The sequence below is a fragment of a genome, unplaced genomic scaffold, assembly GCF_019419815.1.
Source record: "Pyrus x bretschneideri cultivar Hongxiangsu unplaced genomic scaffold, Pyrus_bretschneideri_v1 Contig9, whole genome shotgun sequence".
NCBI lineage: Eukaryota > Viridiplantae > Streptophyta > Magnoliopsida > Rosales > Rosaceae > Pyrus > Pyrus x bretschneideri.
Window position 1 is genome coordinate 2,665,154 of NW_025999831.1, and position 17,729 is coordinate 2,682,882.

The window sequence follows — 17,729 nt, forward strand, 5'->3', positions numbered from 1 at the left end:
TAATGGTCCCTTAACTTTAACTCAATTGGGGCAATGGTCCCTCAACTAAAAATCTATTACCATTGGTCCCTCAACTTTAATCCAACTGGAGAAATGATCACTCAACTTTAACCCCAATTGGAGCAATAGTCCCTCAACTTTAACCCAATTGTAGCAATGGTCCTTCCAATCTAATTCATTTTGACAAAATTTTGACGAAGTTCACAAAAAGGACCATAGCTACACGTTTTCATGACTTGAGGGACCCCAATTGTAGCAATGGTCCTTCCAACATAGTTTATTTTGACAAAATTTTGACGAAGTTGACGAAAAGGACCATAACTACACATTTTGATGAGCTGAGGGACCAATGGTAATGGATTTTTAATTGAGGGACCATTGTTCCAATTTGATTAAAATGGAGAGATCATTACTACAATTTACTCTATAAAAAAAATAAGAAATTATGTACTCACCTCGATCGATAGCTAGAACCCCGGCAAGAGAAGCCCACAAATAATCTCCATACATAAGCTCACTATATCTAATCTCTTTCTAACTCTCTCTCTCTCTCTCTCTCTCTCTCTCTCTCTCACATATATATATATATATATATATGTATATATACGTACGCGCTCTGCATGCAGCGCATGCATCACTTTCTATTCCCAACTTACATCAAAAAAAGAACTGAAGTCCTATATATAGTCGGAGGAGGGCGGCAAAACTACATGAGATAACATCAAAGGTTAATATGATAATGTATAAAGGAGATGAGTAAACTAACTAGCAAGTTGACACCTAAAGCACCTAATCTGTGTCTGTCGACCGAGTAGGAGTACTATCTATTGGAGTGACACCAAGAAGTTATAACATATATGTATTGGATGCAAAGCTCCACCTCAATCTAATTGCATGCAACAATTAACGCCACATGCACTTGATCTAATTGCAAAGCTCCACGTCAATCTAATTGCATCAAACTAAAGTAGCAACCTTTTCCACAGTATCGATTCCATCATGTGCATGTTGAAATTGAGTTGAAAATAAAGGGTACTAACCCTTGTTCTTGCTCTGTGTGCGTTTCCAGTTTCCAGCGAGGCTCACCAGCCAATTCCCGACGAGTCCATGGTGAATCTCGAATCAAAACGTCAAGTTCTGGACTTAGGTGAGTAGTTTAGATGTTTTGCGAAATTTGGTCGAAAGAATTGTAAGCATCGAGCTAAAACAAAGCTCTGACCGTTTTCTGGAAAATCTGCAGAGTTTGTTGACGGAGCACGGCACGGAAATTAACGGCGGAATCCTTTAAGTTTAACTGAATCTTGGACAGCGAAGGTATATTCCATCCACCTCTGTTATTCTGCACATGCCTGACACGTGGCAGCTCTGGATGGCGACTGCCATTGTTCCGACGCAGCTGGACGACGGCGACAGCAATAGCGTAGCTGCTGTGAGTACGACGGCGGCATATTCTCACCGGCGACTACGTGGCATGTGATGTCCGTGTGACCATTCTTACGGCGGCACGTGTGGTGGCATGTGAAGCCCGATCTATCTTAAGGTTTTTCAATGTCCCAAATCACGAGAAATTTTTCATTGTGACGGGAACACAGATAATACACCACGTGTTTTTGTAGAAATCGTGAAATTTTTTATTTTTTAAGTTATTAACTCTTTAACACACATATTCCACCATTTGCATAATAACAGGTGGTGTACCATCCTATGTACCGATCACATTGAAAAATCTCTCCCAAATCACGTGGTGCAATCTTTTTTCACTAATTTGGAGGCATTATACACGTTTGACGCTTAAAAACTTTATTGCCTAGCCAAGTGACTAAAGATCTTAGGGATGTTTGTTTGCACTCACTAAGCCTTACTGGATAAGACTGACTTAGCTAAGAACATTAATTTGTGTTTGGTGCAAGCCAGGATTGAGTTTAATGAGACTAGCTCGGACTCGTTTTGACTAAACTCTTCACTTGCTAGGCTTAGCAAGGCTGGGCAAAAAGGATGCAATTGCTAAGACCAACGCTTCACATCATCATCGTGTTGAGGCTTCGACTTCCTTAGTCGTCTTCCACAGATCTCCAACCCACCGCCATTAAGCTTTTCGTCTTCGATCGTCACGTCCTTCTCGAGATTGTTAAGCACTCCACCAGGAAGATGCGTCCGCAAGTTTGTCATCGATTTGCAAATCTACCGATCCGAGCCTCTGCAAATTGAAAAAAAAAAAATTGGGATTTTTCTGGGTTTTATCTTAAGAGAAAGTAAACTAAAAGAAATGAAATATGGATTTTAATTGATGAGAAAGAAAATGAAAAGAAGAGAAAGTTTATGGGTTTGATTATTAGTGGGAGAAAATCTGGGCTTCCAAAGAACAGAATGCAAACTAGAGAAGAAAAGTAGAGGGATTGGGGGGGGGGAGAGAGTCAAATACAAAAAGTGTGTCACTCCAAACTTTCTATAATTAGAAAGAAAAATACACTTGTGAGGAGTGTAGAATAAGATTTTTATAGTGCTAATAACAGTTCCCAATATTAATAACATGAACTAAAAATGACAAAAAAAAATTTTAACTCTAAAATAATTTAGTCCGTCATTTAGTCATATATTGTAACAAACGTTTCATTATCCTTATACTATTTAGTCCATATCAAGCCAATCCAGTTTAGTCCCTGAAGTTAGTCCAGTTTGAAATAGTCTGGTGCAACAAACGCACCCTTAATGCATGTGCGAGCTCGACTAGTCCTAACAAAAGGAAGGCGCCTATTGTGGAGGAATAATTTGAGTTTCTGTTAGTGGATTCCTTCATAACTGTTTTGATGACCACGGTTGTTTTAATAACAGGAGTTTTTGAATATTAGTTGTAAGATCCCACATTACCCAGGGTATATCAGTTTTATAACAACAATGGGTCATTACCTCCCACTTTCTAAATGGTCTAACGAATTTCACATCTTAATTAATACTTTCAAAAATAGCTTTTTAAATATTTTTTGGGAAGTTCTCATGTGAGTTTCCAGAAACAAAACCATGAGGGCGTGGTCGGGGCCCAAAGCGGACAATATCGTGCTACGGTGGTTGAGCGGGCCTTGGCCGGATGTGTGCCAACGAGGATGTTAGGCCTCTAAGGGGGGTGGATTGTAAGATCTCACATTGCCCAGGGGATGATCCTTATATGTATATTCTCATCCCTACCTAGCACGAGGCATTTTGGGGCTCACTAGCTTTGCGTTCCATTGGAACTTCGAAGTTAAACGAGTAGCGTGCGAGAGCAATCCCAGGATGAGTGACCCATTGGGAAGTTCTCGTGTGAGTTCCCAGAAACAAAACCGTGAGGGCATGGTCAGGGCCCAAAGCAGACAATATCATACTACAGTGGTGGAGCGGGCCCGGGAAGTGGTCCCCCCAGGCTGGGATGTGACATTAGTCCTTGTAAAAAATTAAAATTTTAAAAAAAATCTGGTGCTAGATTACATATTAAATTTAATCCATTGAAGTGTACTTTTACTAAAGTTTATATTCAATTTTGTTATTTAATGTGTATTTTTATTTGATAATAAACATATAAGTACATTAATTCAATATAATGCATATTGGTACGTACATTTTGGTACACACATTTGGGTATTGACTTTTAGGTACATTAATTCAATATACTATATTTTGGTACATACATTTTGGTACGTGCATTTCGGTATATACATTTAGGTACAAGTTCAATATAATACATTTTGGTACAAAAATTCAGGTTTATTATAATATATTTCGGTACAAACATTTTCGTATAAACATTTAGGTACAAATATTTCGGATCAAAGAAGTCAATTTTATATATTTCAGTATAGTCATTTCTGTACACTTGCGTATTTACATATTTTTGTATCACAAATTTCTTTTAATATTTTCTCATTTATTTTCATTTATAATTAAAGAACTAAATATGTGCATATTAATAAAATTAAAATTTAATGTGGAGGAATATACCGAAATATTTAAATGTATTAATATACCTATATGAAGAACATACAAAATTGTTATTAGAATATATTAAAAAAAATTTAGTTTGCCTAAATTTAGACATTAAAATATATTGTTATGTAATTAATACATTAAAAAGAAAGAAAAGGATAAATAGAACATCAAAATATAAATAATAAATGAGATGATTAAATGTTCTAGGGATTAAAATTGGATTTTACTCTTACACAAAGTTATAGTATAAAACTCATCTTTTTTAAGGATTAAAATGAAGTTTTCCATTAATAAAATGAGCATACCATTGTTAGTCTCTGATGGGATTAACTTAGTTTGATTGTTTTATAGATTAAAATAATATCGATATATGACGGATACTATCTGTCACATCTTGGTCCGGAGCGGATCACTTCCCGGGCCCGCTCCACCACCGTAGCACGATATTGTCCGTTTTAGGCTTACCATTCCCTCACGATTTTTTTTTTTTGGGAACTCACGAGCAACTTCCCAGAGGGTCACCCATCATGGGATTGCTATAACCATTTTCTAACTTAACTTCGGAGTTCCGATAGAACTCGAAGCCAATAAGCTCCCCAAAAGGCCTCGCTTTAGGTAGGGATGAGAATATACATATAAGGATCACTCCCCTAGGCAATGTGGGATGTTACAATCCACCCCCCTTAGGGGCCCAACGTCTTCGTCGGCACACCACGACCAGGGTTAGGCTCCGGTACCAAATTATCACATCCCGCCCGGGACGGATCACTTCCCGGGCCCGCTCCATCACCGTAGCACGATATTGTCCACTTTGGGCTTGTCATTCCCTCACGGTTTTGTTTTTGAGAACTCACGAGCAACTTCCCAGTAAGTCACCCATCATGGGATTGCTCTAGCCCCCTTCTCGCTTAATTTCGGAGTTCCTACGGAACCCGAAGCCAATGAGCTCCCAAAAAACCTCGTGCTAGGTAGAGATGAGAATATACATATAAGGATCATTCCCCTGGACGGCGTGGGATGTCACACTATCTATTTTCAACATATAGTCTGTTATATGTTAAGATCTTGTTTGATAATTCGGATTATACTGACTATTTCAGTGAAATATGATAAATAACAATTGGATAGTATTGATTAAATTAGTCGGACGTTTGATGTAAATCGAACTAATGACCGTATTAGTTATATGGGGATTGGTATGCAACATGACTCAAATACAATTAATACAAAGTTTCAATAATATATAGATAATTTCGGCAGAGTTCCAAAAAAATTACATAAATTTTTGGAAAAATCCAACTTTTAGGATTTTGTAAAACAAATCCACACAGATCAACAAATTACAATCCACACATGGATCAAACATGTAGCACAAATTTCAACCCCAAATCAATCCTCACAGATGCAGACCCAACCCTAGGCTCGAAACGTCTTCGTCGTCATCGAGGAAAATCAAGCTTCCTTCATCGTCCTCATCCTTCTCCTCATAGCCCAGATCCCAATCGCCATCCCACTCTATTAATTTACTTTCAATCGTCCGGAAGAATTAGAATTTTTGTCTTCCTCCTTCAACCCATGGAAAGATCGATTGGTACTGTTGTTGTCCGAGATCGAAGACGAATGGAGGAGGTGGCAGGTCTGTGTGTGTAAAGGAAGAGGGCGAAACAGAGAGAGAAAAAGAAGAAGACGACGAAGATGACCTCAGACGAGAAAGAGCAGGTGATGCGGCGGAGAGTGATGTGAGAGATGGACGGAGTGCGCGAGAGTGGGACAGAATGAGCGAGAGAAATTCACCCGACTAATAATACACAGCTTTTAGGGGGATAAATAGTCGGATGTGAGTACTATAAAATAAATGGACTCAGATTAAATAATTTGATGCTTATTTAATACGAAACTCACTAAGCATTTGTTTCGTATTATTAATAATATCTGGTAGTCTTAAACAACATGTCAAACGAGTAGAGGCTAGATATACTGGTAGACGCTACTGAGGCCGTAGGATAATTGCATGTGCTATGTGATATCATTTATAGTAGAGGTTAGATATACTAGTAGACGTTATTGAGTTAGATAGCTAATAGATGCTAGCATTACTCGGGTATATGCCTGTGTAGCACTTGCACTAGTAGATGCCAGTAATGTATTGTAGTTCCTCAGGTATCATTTTGTATTTATGATTGGCATGTTTTTGCAACTATATATTGTAGTAGATACTAGTGTGTAGTTTTAAATTATATACATTTTTCTAAAACAGTAGCTAGTACGTTCGAAATAATTTTTACTAGATAAATGACTATGATCCATTAACACTTTGTTGTTCGTCCCTCAAATTCTAGTGAGATGAACGCAACAATTAACAATGGCGAGTGAGCTTGGATGTTGTGCAGATGTCCTACAGATTTGGGTGATCTTACTTCATGTCTTTTATATAGTTGTATAATAAATAGTCAATTTTATGGTACAATACTGCAAGACTATCTTCAATTTTGGGTTAAAATTTAAAAATTTTAATTTGGAAAATTTAAGTTTTAACTCAGAAATTGTTTTTCTCCTCCAACTCTTCTGGTTAAATTTTTAACCTCATATTATTAAAGAATTAATTTAGGATAATTTTTTTTCTTAAAGTAACTTTAAAAAAAAAAATTATGTAGACTATCCTAGTTTATTTTTATGAATGTTTAACCGATATCATGAAATTCGTGAAATACTATGAAAGAGTATGAAACACATAAATTATATATTTTTTTAATTACTTAAGCCATTAGATTTATATTTGGATCATTAGATTTTTTTTATTATTTTTTTATTTTTTACTGTTGAATTTGATAATATTAGATCTTAACCGTTGAGTTCAATTAATTTATACATATAAATATAAAAAAAGTATACATATATGGTGGGCCAGACCTACTAACTCGGGGAAAATCCTGGGCTCAATTTGCCTCAGAAATGAGTTTTTGATTAAAACTCATATTTGCTCCAAGGGTTGGAGCAAGTTAGAATAAATTTAGAACCTAAAATTTGAGTTTTACTTCAAGTGTTGGAAATGGTTTAAATAAGATGGGGGCAATTTTTCGATTCCCTCCTGGATTCTTAGTAACGTCCCCTTCCCCAATAATATTTTAGTGTAAACTTAACGCCACAAACCCCACTCGCCAATTTAAAAGAGATGAATGTTTTATTGCATATTGTCGCCAATATGAATATTTATAGTGCAAATATAATGCGGCCAACTCAAAAAAGAGAGTAGTGTTTTAGTGTGAATGTAGAGTCGTCAAACCTAATAATTTTTTCGTGTAAACGCAATGCTGCTAACTCAATAGTGAGTAAACTTTAGTTTAAATGTAGTGCCACCAATTCAAAATAGACTAATGTTTTAGTGTAAATGAGCACCGTTGACTTTAACCATTTTTTAATGTAGATGTGTTGACTCTAAAAATTACAAAACCTACGTGGCGCGCAGGCCGAGTAATTAATGAGCTAACTACGTCCTTCGGTTGAATGCGGGGCGTGCCAACTCGTCGGCCGAGCGCGGCCGAGGAGTAAAATTTGATGTTGTCGCGTTGAATGCGCTGTTGACTTCTATATCTTGCGATTGCGACCGAGGAAAGAACGCTCTCGGTCTCTGGGTCCTATAGCCTGAAGACAAGGCTACTAATTCCACGGAGTTCACGAGTCGTCGGAGCCTGATTCGGTCACTGTGATTATATTCGTAAGAGTATAAGCACGCCGAATCGAGACCAAACTATATGGGCACAGGTACTCGAATGTGATATATGTTTTGATGGTAAACGTAGTTCGGCCGTCGGAATGCCGAACCCTGAAGCTTACTTGCGAGTATCCAATCATAAAACCACTCGGCGTCCAATGCGCCGAGCAATGCAATTCGTAACACCCTACTATGCCGGGAAGGCTTAGTAAGATGACCTCTACCAACAAGGGCTTGAAAACCCTTCTCGGCCGAGACTTAGATAGATAATCGGTCGACCTCGACGCAGTGCTGTTTATCCAAACTGAAGGTGCTCCTTGGTCGGCTGATTCTGCGGCAGCAGTGCTGTTTATCCAAACTGAAGATGCTCGCCGGGTGCTTCCACAGTGCTGTTTATCCAAACTGAAGGTGTGTCGGCAGGAAAAGAAAAGGAAAAATCTCAAGGTGTTTGAGAGGTTTTGCGCTGGGCAATTGTGTGCTGAGTTGAAGGGCCTTTCTATTACGTGATTTCTTGTATTTATAGCACCCCATTCCTTGAGATCAATTCGCGTTCTGACTCGGATTGGGAGTCCTTGTCCCATTTCACCTTTAACTCGGACAATCCAACTCCTACTGGGATTCTGAATTTTCCTCCCTTTTGGGGTTTTATTCCTCGCTGGTCGAGAATCCTGGTCATACCAGGATTTCCTCGGCCTTTCCTATTCATCTGGACTACTGAGGATAGGATCTGGCCGACCCTACCAGCTGGCCCAAGTTTCATTATTCGGCCCATAGTATTTGTGACCTTGGGCCCAGCACATCCTGCTACTCGGCCCAATAATATTTTGGGCCCAAACAAGATGTAACACCACCAACTAAAAAGAGGGTAATGTTTTAGTGTATACATAGCGCCACCAAGTCAAATAGGAATAATGTTTAGTGAAAATATAGCGACGCCAACTCAAAAAAGTGTAATGTTGTTTTTTTTTTAAATTTTTTTTTTTTATCGAATGATAGATTTTATTAGATTAGATGTTAGATTAACCACCGACGGGATTTGAATTCACTCCGTCATGCAAGTGCTCAACACCTTTTAGTGTAAAGGGAAATGATAAACACACACTCTTTTTAGTCTTTGACACAGTCCTGTTTTAATCTTCATTGTTGATTTCATTTGATTTATTCAATTGACGACTAAAAATAAAAAGGTGCGTGAGAAGCTAAAAGGAGTGTGCAAATCAGTCACTAGTGTAACGCCTCGAACTTAAATAATTTTAGTTTTATGTGCAGCGATGTCAACTAAATTGCTTTTTAGTATAAATGCAATGCCACCAACTCAAAAGAGAGTAATATTTTAGTGTAAATATAGCTACGCCAACTTAAATAATTGTTTAGTATAAATGTAAGCTTCCAACTCAAAAAAAAAGTAAGAGAATCTCTCTAATGGACTTCCTAAATGAGCTCTTGACTAAAACATAGGGAAGATTTTGCAAAAATTTATTCTCCAACCATAGTCCTCCTTATGATGCTCCTAGGATAGCAAAATCGTTAGGAGCCCTTAGGAGCTCTTAGCATTAATTACCATTTCTTTTTAATCTATTTAAATATTTTTTTTATTTTTTTTTATTTTTTGTTGTTGTTGTTGTTGTTGAATTGTAGATGAAGTATAAACAACTGACCATATGAAGTACACATCGGAAATCATCATTCTCACCATTTTTTTCCGAAAAAGGAAAATAAAATTCGCAAATTCTAAATCAGTAGCAATTCTCATTAGCATTTCTGCAATTTTCATGGCACTTGACTTGTTTCAGGTATCAAACAGTTCTCAAAATCCATCTCCCCTCTCAAATACTAGGAAGTATCAATGCAACCTAAAGATGCAACATGTTGCGGCAATGAAGTTTGGATACAAACTAGAAGAACACAAATGTCACGGCAATATGCGACATTGATATCTCTTTTCGGTAAACATAAAATGATTCTCTCAAAGTTAATTAATTTACGACCATTATATTGGCCTCAAACGCAACTAAGCCAATGAGAAAAATTACAAGACAATGGCACCAACAGTTTACATTAGAAAATCTTGCTATACTGGCTAGTGAGGGAGTCTTTCAAATTCGAATAAAATGAGTACTGCATTCCGAAGCTGCAGACCACAATGTCCGTGGTTTTTCCAGAATCCGGATCCTTGCCGGATCTTCTTTATGAGGATCCCGAAAATCTGTCAAGCTTGTCCATTCATCGTACGTGCGGTCAGAAATTATTTTAAATATTTTATTTAAAATTAAACACAAGCAGTACTTGACAAAAACTGACTGCATGATGTACAATGAACAGACAGGATTCACGAATTCTCAGGATTCTCACCAAAATGATCTGGAGAGGATCCTGTTGAGTTTTTGTAGACCACAGATTAGCCACATGCAAAAGTAAATTAATTTAATAATTAGTAAAATCGTAATCCGAGAACATACATATATAAATTTTTGAACTTAAATATATAACCCTTTTGTGCCCGAACGGCTTGCGCCATTGATTTATTTGATTGTCCAATTTTGCCTTTAGAATAGCGTCGTTGATTCATATATGTGCTCCTATACATAACTCATCTTGAGCGTTATTCAGAACTATAGAATTGGCTTAGAGACAGAGATCCTTGTAAGAAAATAGCATATCAAGCATGACTAGGAAAAATGTGAAGCTTGCTTGTAGAATAAAATGAGTGAAGAACATGGCCGGTCCTGAGATTTTGGAGGCTCTATGTGAGACTCAAATGGAGGTCCTTACATAGTCTAAATTTTAGTTGCTATATTTTCCTTTATATTGTATATTTTTTTTTCTTGTGTATACTTAATGCTGTCAACGCCGCCAATTTAAAAGAGAGTAATGTTCTAATTTAAATGAAGCTGCCAACTAATATAATTTTAATATATATAACACTGCCAACACAAAAGAGAGTAATCTTTTAGTGTAAATGTAGAGCCACCAAATAAAAAGAGAGTAATGTTTGATTGTAAATGTAGCGCTGCCAACTCAAATAATTTTTTAGCATTAACATAATGCTGCCAACTCAAAAGATAGTAATTCTTTATTGCCAATGTAGCGCCACCTCCTCCAATAATTTTTGTGTTAACTTAACGCTGCCAACTGAAAAGAGATTAATATTTAAGTCGAAATGTAACGTTGCCAATTCAAAAAGAGTAATGTGTTAGTGTAAATGTGCCGTTGTGAATTGAAAAGAGAGTAAATGTAACGCCGCAAACTCAAATAATCGTACGTGATGCCAACAACTCAAAAGAGGGGTATTATTTTAGTTTAAATGAGCTCCGTCATTCAAAAGAGAGTAATATTTAGTCTAAAGGCTAAATCGCTAAAATGGTCCATGAGATTTGCATAACACATCACTTAGGTTCCTGAGATTTCAAATCAATAGAAGTGGTCTCTGAGATTGTCCACCATCCATCATTTTGGTCATTCCGTTAAAAACTCCGTGAAGTGTCCCCGAGCTCTTGGCCTGAAAATTGCCCAAACTTCCGGCCAAGAGCTCCAGGACACTTAATGGAGTTTTAAACGGATTGATCAAAATGATGGATAGTGGACAATCTTAGGGACCACTTCTATTGATTTGAAATCTCAAGGACCAAAATGATGTGTTATGCAAATCTCAGAGACCATTTTGGTGATTTAGCCTTAGTCTAAATTAATGTTGCTCGCCAACTCAGATAAATTTTATAAAGTAATACGGCCAACTAAAAATAGAGTAATGTATATATTAGTGCAAATGTAGCATCGCCAACTCAGATAATATTTTTCGAATTGCATGAAAAATTGTATATAAACAAAAAAAAAAAAAAAAAAAAATTACTAAACATCCAACTGATCACTAAATTGCTTCAAAATTTCATATAGAGAGTATAGCTGTAAAATGTAAATGCAACAAACAGATCCATTATCCATATAACTACAATATAGTTCAACAATCATTATTAAAAAAAAAAAACAAAAACGCATGTAATAGCATATGAATATGCTAAAATATAGTTTGCAGTCTTTATGGTGAGACCCTAATTGTAAGTCAACACTAATTCTTCTTATCAAACTTGTATTGATGGCGTCGTAAGGGCCTAATAACTACATGCGACTATATTTGTTGCTGAATGAACAAGATGGACTTCTATTAGGATGGACTTGGGCGTTTCCTATTTCCTTACGAATAAAGTTCACGTATGGCTTAATACATTGCATATGACTAAATCTATTAAAGTAAAGATTGGCTTCTCGATAACATATATATTTTTTCAATACCGCATTTAATAATGCCAAAATTGCATAAATTAGATAGACGTAAAAGTAATTTACCTTACTAATTAGAAAGACAAGGTAATCCTATAATCTCCAGAAATAAATTTTTTAACTTTATATCACGATTTTTCACTAAAACGGTTTGCACAGTTACTTTGTTTAATTTTCCAATTTTGCCTTTAGAATAAGGTCGCAATGCAACATCTCTACTCCTATATATACCTTCTCGTGATGATCGTTCAAAGCAATAGAGTTGGCTTAAAAATAGAGTTCCAAGTAATAATATACACATCAACCATGACTAGGAAGAAGATGAGACTCGCTTGGATAATGAATGATAGAGCTAGAAAAAGCCACATTAGAAAAGAGAAAGGCAAACTTGCTAAAGAAAATGAGTGAGCTCGCCATCTTGTATGTTGTTAATAGATTTACCGTTGTAGACGGTGCAGACGACGACGAGCTGACTGCGTGGCCATCCCACCAAATTGTGGAAGAAATGCTCGCAAAGTTCTCGTGGATACGAAAATAGTTCGATACAAGAAGATGACTAATCAAGAGTCTTACCTTAAGGACAAGGCCTACCATTGGCTGCCCTCTCCGTAAGGTAAGTCTCTTGATGTGACATCTTCTTTTTCCGCTCCACTTCTGGTATGTTAAAGAACCTTGCAATCAGTTCTTCCACCTTCAGGGGAGAAGGCCACACCGCTGACTCGCTGTTGTCTTGGTCGTAGACGATGGCAAAGCCATTCACTTCGCATAAGGTGGTTAGCTCCCCCATGTTCCTTATACCAAGTATGCCTTCCTCTTTCTAAAGCAAGCTTTCCTAGCCCTATCATTTTCTACCATGCATGTTTCACCTTCTTCTTAGTCATGGTTGACGTTGTTTTCTAGTTGGTAATTAAGCTCTCTATGACTATTTCTCTAGGCTTAAACCTTATCTGCTCTAAAACATACCCCGCCTAGAGGTATTTATATATTTATGGTAGTAGAGATAAGACTAGATGTTCTTACTTAGATGTTGACATAATTGGAAAACTCAAAAGAAATCATTGTAGGACAATATTGTCCTTAATATTGTTCATGCATTTAGGGCCAAAAATCTGCACGTGAAGATTTTTAAAACTTGTTGTTAGTAAGAAAATTAATATTAAATCTAGCTAACTTAAGTATTAGTTTAAACGGAAAGTGACGAAAATGCATCTGATTATTTTGAATGTGCTATTAAGGAATAAACAATTATCTCTAGGGTGGTGCTATGTACACTAAATTCGTGCAATAGATTTGTGCACCAAAATGGTATGGTACATTCTAAACTACATAAATTTGGGTAGTACATACACCAAATTTGCACCAAATGATGTGGCACATTGTACACCATATATGTTTTTGGTATAATTATTGATCAAATTCCAACTTGAATTAAAGTACAAATTTGATTGGTGTCTCATCATTTAGTACAAAGAGCAAAAATTTGGTGTGCCTGATATTTTTTATACAATTTTATTTCAAGTCAACTTGATTTAAATTATAAATATGATTGGTGCCGCTTTATTTGGTGCCCAAATTATTCTTATTTCTAACCAATCCAAACCTTGAAATTAGGCAACAAAACATAATAAGGTATAAGATACGATGGGGCGATTTTTCCATTCCCGCCTGGATTCTTAGTAACGCCAACTACTTAAATAATTTATTACGAGGGAATTTGATTTAAATTGAATTTTGTAAGTCATTATTGAGTTTAGTCTGCTTTGTTGGGTTAGGTCTATTGATTATCCACGTCAATTTATTTTTATTACTTTTTATTAAATTATGATAAATGTTATCTCTTATTTATAAGATTATTTTTTACTTAATTTTAGAATTAAATGTTGTTTCTCTTGCTTTCAATTGTGTCTCAATTTTTTCTTTTACCTCCATCCGATGTCTAAAATTTCTTCGATATGGTCAATATTTCCGTGGAAATATCAGAAAAATCAGAGAAAGATATGGAGAGGGGGGGTTGATGTCTAAACTTCACTCCATATTAGGGAAACTCTTAAATTTCGGTTAAAATCGACAAATTTTGTTGATATTTTTTACGTATCGATTAAATGTCGGAAAAACTCTTATATTTTATTTAAATTAGTGTTTGACATTCATTATAGTTTCATTTTAAATTTTTACGAGTTTGAGCAAATTTCCAACATTTCCATCTAAAACAACCGAAGAATAGCAAAGGTAGCGTTACCAACAAAAAATAGTAAATGTTAGCGATAAATGTAGAGCCACCAATTGAAAATAAATGCCACCAGAAAAAAAGAAAAAAAAAAAAAAAAAGAGAGCAAATGTAACACCACCAACTTAAAGAGTAATATTTTAGTGTAAATGCAGCACTGCTTAGGTAATTTTTAAGTATCAACGTAACACCGTCAACTCCAAAGAAAACATGAATTAGGTGACAGAATTGGTTGTAGTGCTTGAAAATTCGTCACAGGTAAAATATGTGAGGCATTTTTAGAAATTGTCACATAAGAGTTGTGTCAATGATTCGACTTTGTAAATTATATCATTCTTGATCATATTGGGTGAGGAAAAAATCATCACTTATTAATCTAATACAAGATGAAAGAAATAGGTCACATACTTTTGTATTTTGTGACCCCATACTCTGTCACACATAAAGTTACCAAGTGAAGAAAGCGGAGTTACCTATACTAAAAATTCGTGACAAATGTAAAATTCGTCATGCGTGCTATAGGTGATGATGTATAGGTGCGTAAGCAGTGACACATAATTTTGTCACATATAGTCAAATGTGACAAGTTTTCATATTTTCGTGATGAATGCGTGGATGCAAAATTTCGTACATGGCTAATTTGACAAAATTCCACCTACAAGAGAACGACCATGGTTAGCTAATTAATTGATGGACACCCAGAAAAAAGGGGAAAGGGCGTCCGTCAAAAGGCCTCTAATGTTGAAGTCAGAAAAGTAGTAGAGAGAAAAGAGAATTTGAGAGGGTTCTGAGTAGTAAGTGGGGGTTAACGTTTGTGACATCCCACATCGCCCAGGGGAGCGATCCTTAAATGTATATTCCCATCTCTACCTAGCACGAGGCCTTTTGGGAGCTCACTGGCTTCGGGTTCCATAGGAACTCCGAAGTTAAGCGAGAAGAGGGCTAGAGCACTCCCAGGATGGGTGATCCTCTGGGAAGTTGCTCGTGAGTTCCCAAAAACAAAACCGTGAGGGAATAGTAAGCCCAAAGAGGACAATATCGTGTTACGGTAGTGGAAGCGGGCCCGGGAAGTGATCCGCCCCGGGTCGGGATGTGACATTGGTATTAGAGCCTATCCCTGGCCGGAAATGTGCCGACGAGGACGTCGGGCCCCTAAGGGGGGTGGATTGTGACATCCCACATCGCCCAGGGGAGCGATCCTTAAATGTATATTCCTATCTCTACCTAGCACGAGGCCTTTTGGGAGCTCACTGGCTTCGGGTTCCATAGGAACTCCGAAGTTAAGCGAGAAGAGGGCTAGAGCACTCCCAGGATGGGTGACCCTCTGGGAAGTTGCTCGTGAGTTCCCAAAAACAAAACCGTGAGGGAATGGTAAGCCCAAAGCGGACAATATCGTGTTACGGTAGTGGAAGCGAGCCCGGGAAGTGATCCGCCCCGGGTCGGGATGTGACAACGTTACCGTTTACTCTAATTCACTTTGTTATTTGTAAGGAAGAATCCATAGCAGGTAGCTGGGAGGGGAAACTATAACTAGGCAGTCCTTAATGATGCATGCTAGCCTCCATAATCCTGCTAGATAGTATTCCTGAAGATCCCTCTATTAGTAAAAGTGTAGGCATACCAGACACCTAATGGGAGACTGCAGAGAGCCGGTACCCTGCCATCATTTGACCGAGTATGACCCGATGGCAGAACATATTATGGGTGCTCGGAGAGCCTATGGTCAACTAATGGCATAAAAGCTCAATCACCTTCGGGCAAACTACATCTTATTCCCTTAGAGTAATTTTGTGGTCTACTCATGTTGTCAAGGGTAAAACTATTATCTTGAGCATATAGTTCACGTGTTCTTCTCCTATTGAATGTGGTTAACTTATGTGTCCATAGAATGTCTTGTCACCACATAAGCCTAGTTTTCTTGTACTTGTTATGTTTTAGCATAAATATGTAGGACCACCAATTCAAAAGAGAGTAATGTTTTAGTGTAAATATAGCACTATCATTTCAAAAGAGGGTAATGTTCTATTGTAAATGTAGCTTCACCAAAGTATTTATAAATGTAATCAACCAACTCAAGAGAGTAACATTTTAGTATAAATGTAATAAACACCGCCAACTCGTAAGACGGCCAACTCAAAAAAGACTAATATGCTAGTGTATATAAATGTAACGTCGCCAACATAAATAATTTTTTCATACTGCACAAAGCAAACTAGTATAATTTTACACACAAGTTCTTATTTCAAGTGAGTTTCTTGCATGACATATATAATCTATGCATAATGGAATATAGTACAGTACTGTCGACGTTATCCAATCCAAAAAATTACGGACAATGTGCTTTAAATTATGTTGTAATCTCGTTGCTCTCAATCTCTCACACATGCATACCCATCACACATTCTAAATCCATATTATCATGAAAATGAGATGATCAACCGCACATATTTATCATGAAAATCAGATTGAAAGTTAAATACTTCAATATCAACTCTGGAGAATTATGTAACAAGTAATGATTTTATCACAAATTCAAATAAATTTGCAAATATTAAGATGTTGGAGAAAACTAATACCAAGTAATTACCCTTTCTTATTGTTAAATGTATTCGCAATTCAAGATGCTTTACGACTCTTCTATTTCAACCGTCTATTTTAACTTTCTGCTCTCAATTTACTTCTTATGCTAAATACATATATTTTTTCATGTCACAATTCTATAGAGTTATAAAGTTATATTTGGTCTTTTGTTAAGTAGAATATGTAAGGGGTGTTATCGATAATTTATTATCTTTTGTTGTGCTTTTAAAACTATGTTGGGGTAAAGGTGGTTTTTTACAAGCACCGTTTTCTCCACGCCGTGTACTGTGTCAACGACCTCGATCACACCATCAATTTTCATGTGGAGACTTTAGCTAATACTCGAATGCATCTCTGAGGTTTGGTCCCGAAGACTCTCACTGGTTGAACCAAGAAAGTCTATGAATTACGTTGGAATTCTCAAATTATGACATCTTCGACCCAAAAAGTGTGATAATGAGTGTAATAATGCAACCTTTGTTGTCACCTATTTTATGAAGGTAGAGAGAGGTTGCGGCACAGAGATGAAGAAAGGCGTGAAGAATTATGTGTATGATATTCCTCAGATCTAGTGCCTTTACTTATATAAAATGGATTGCCTTGCAAGTAATACAATCATAAAGGGATATGAAATACAATCTATTAATAATTTACACAATCACACATATGTTATGATTAATATCACGACAATATTTTCTTATTTGCACTCTATTTCTGACATTTCAGGAAGCAACTTTATAATTCTAATGAGTAATAATCTAAATGGAGTGACCAGTTATGTCCTTACACTCCTTTATTATTCGTTGGAACTCTTATCATTTCAAGATCTTGATTTTCTAGTTTAATTATCCATAAAATTCCACAAATTTGAAACATTATTCTTGCACATGTTTATTATCAGATGACTCAATTACATGTTGGAGTGTTGGATGAGGATGTCCGTAATGATATCCAAAGGTTCCTCAAACGAAA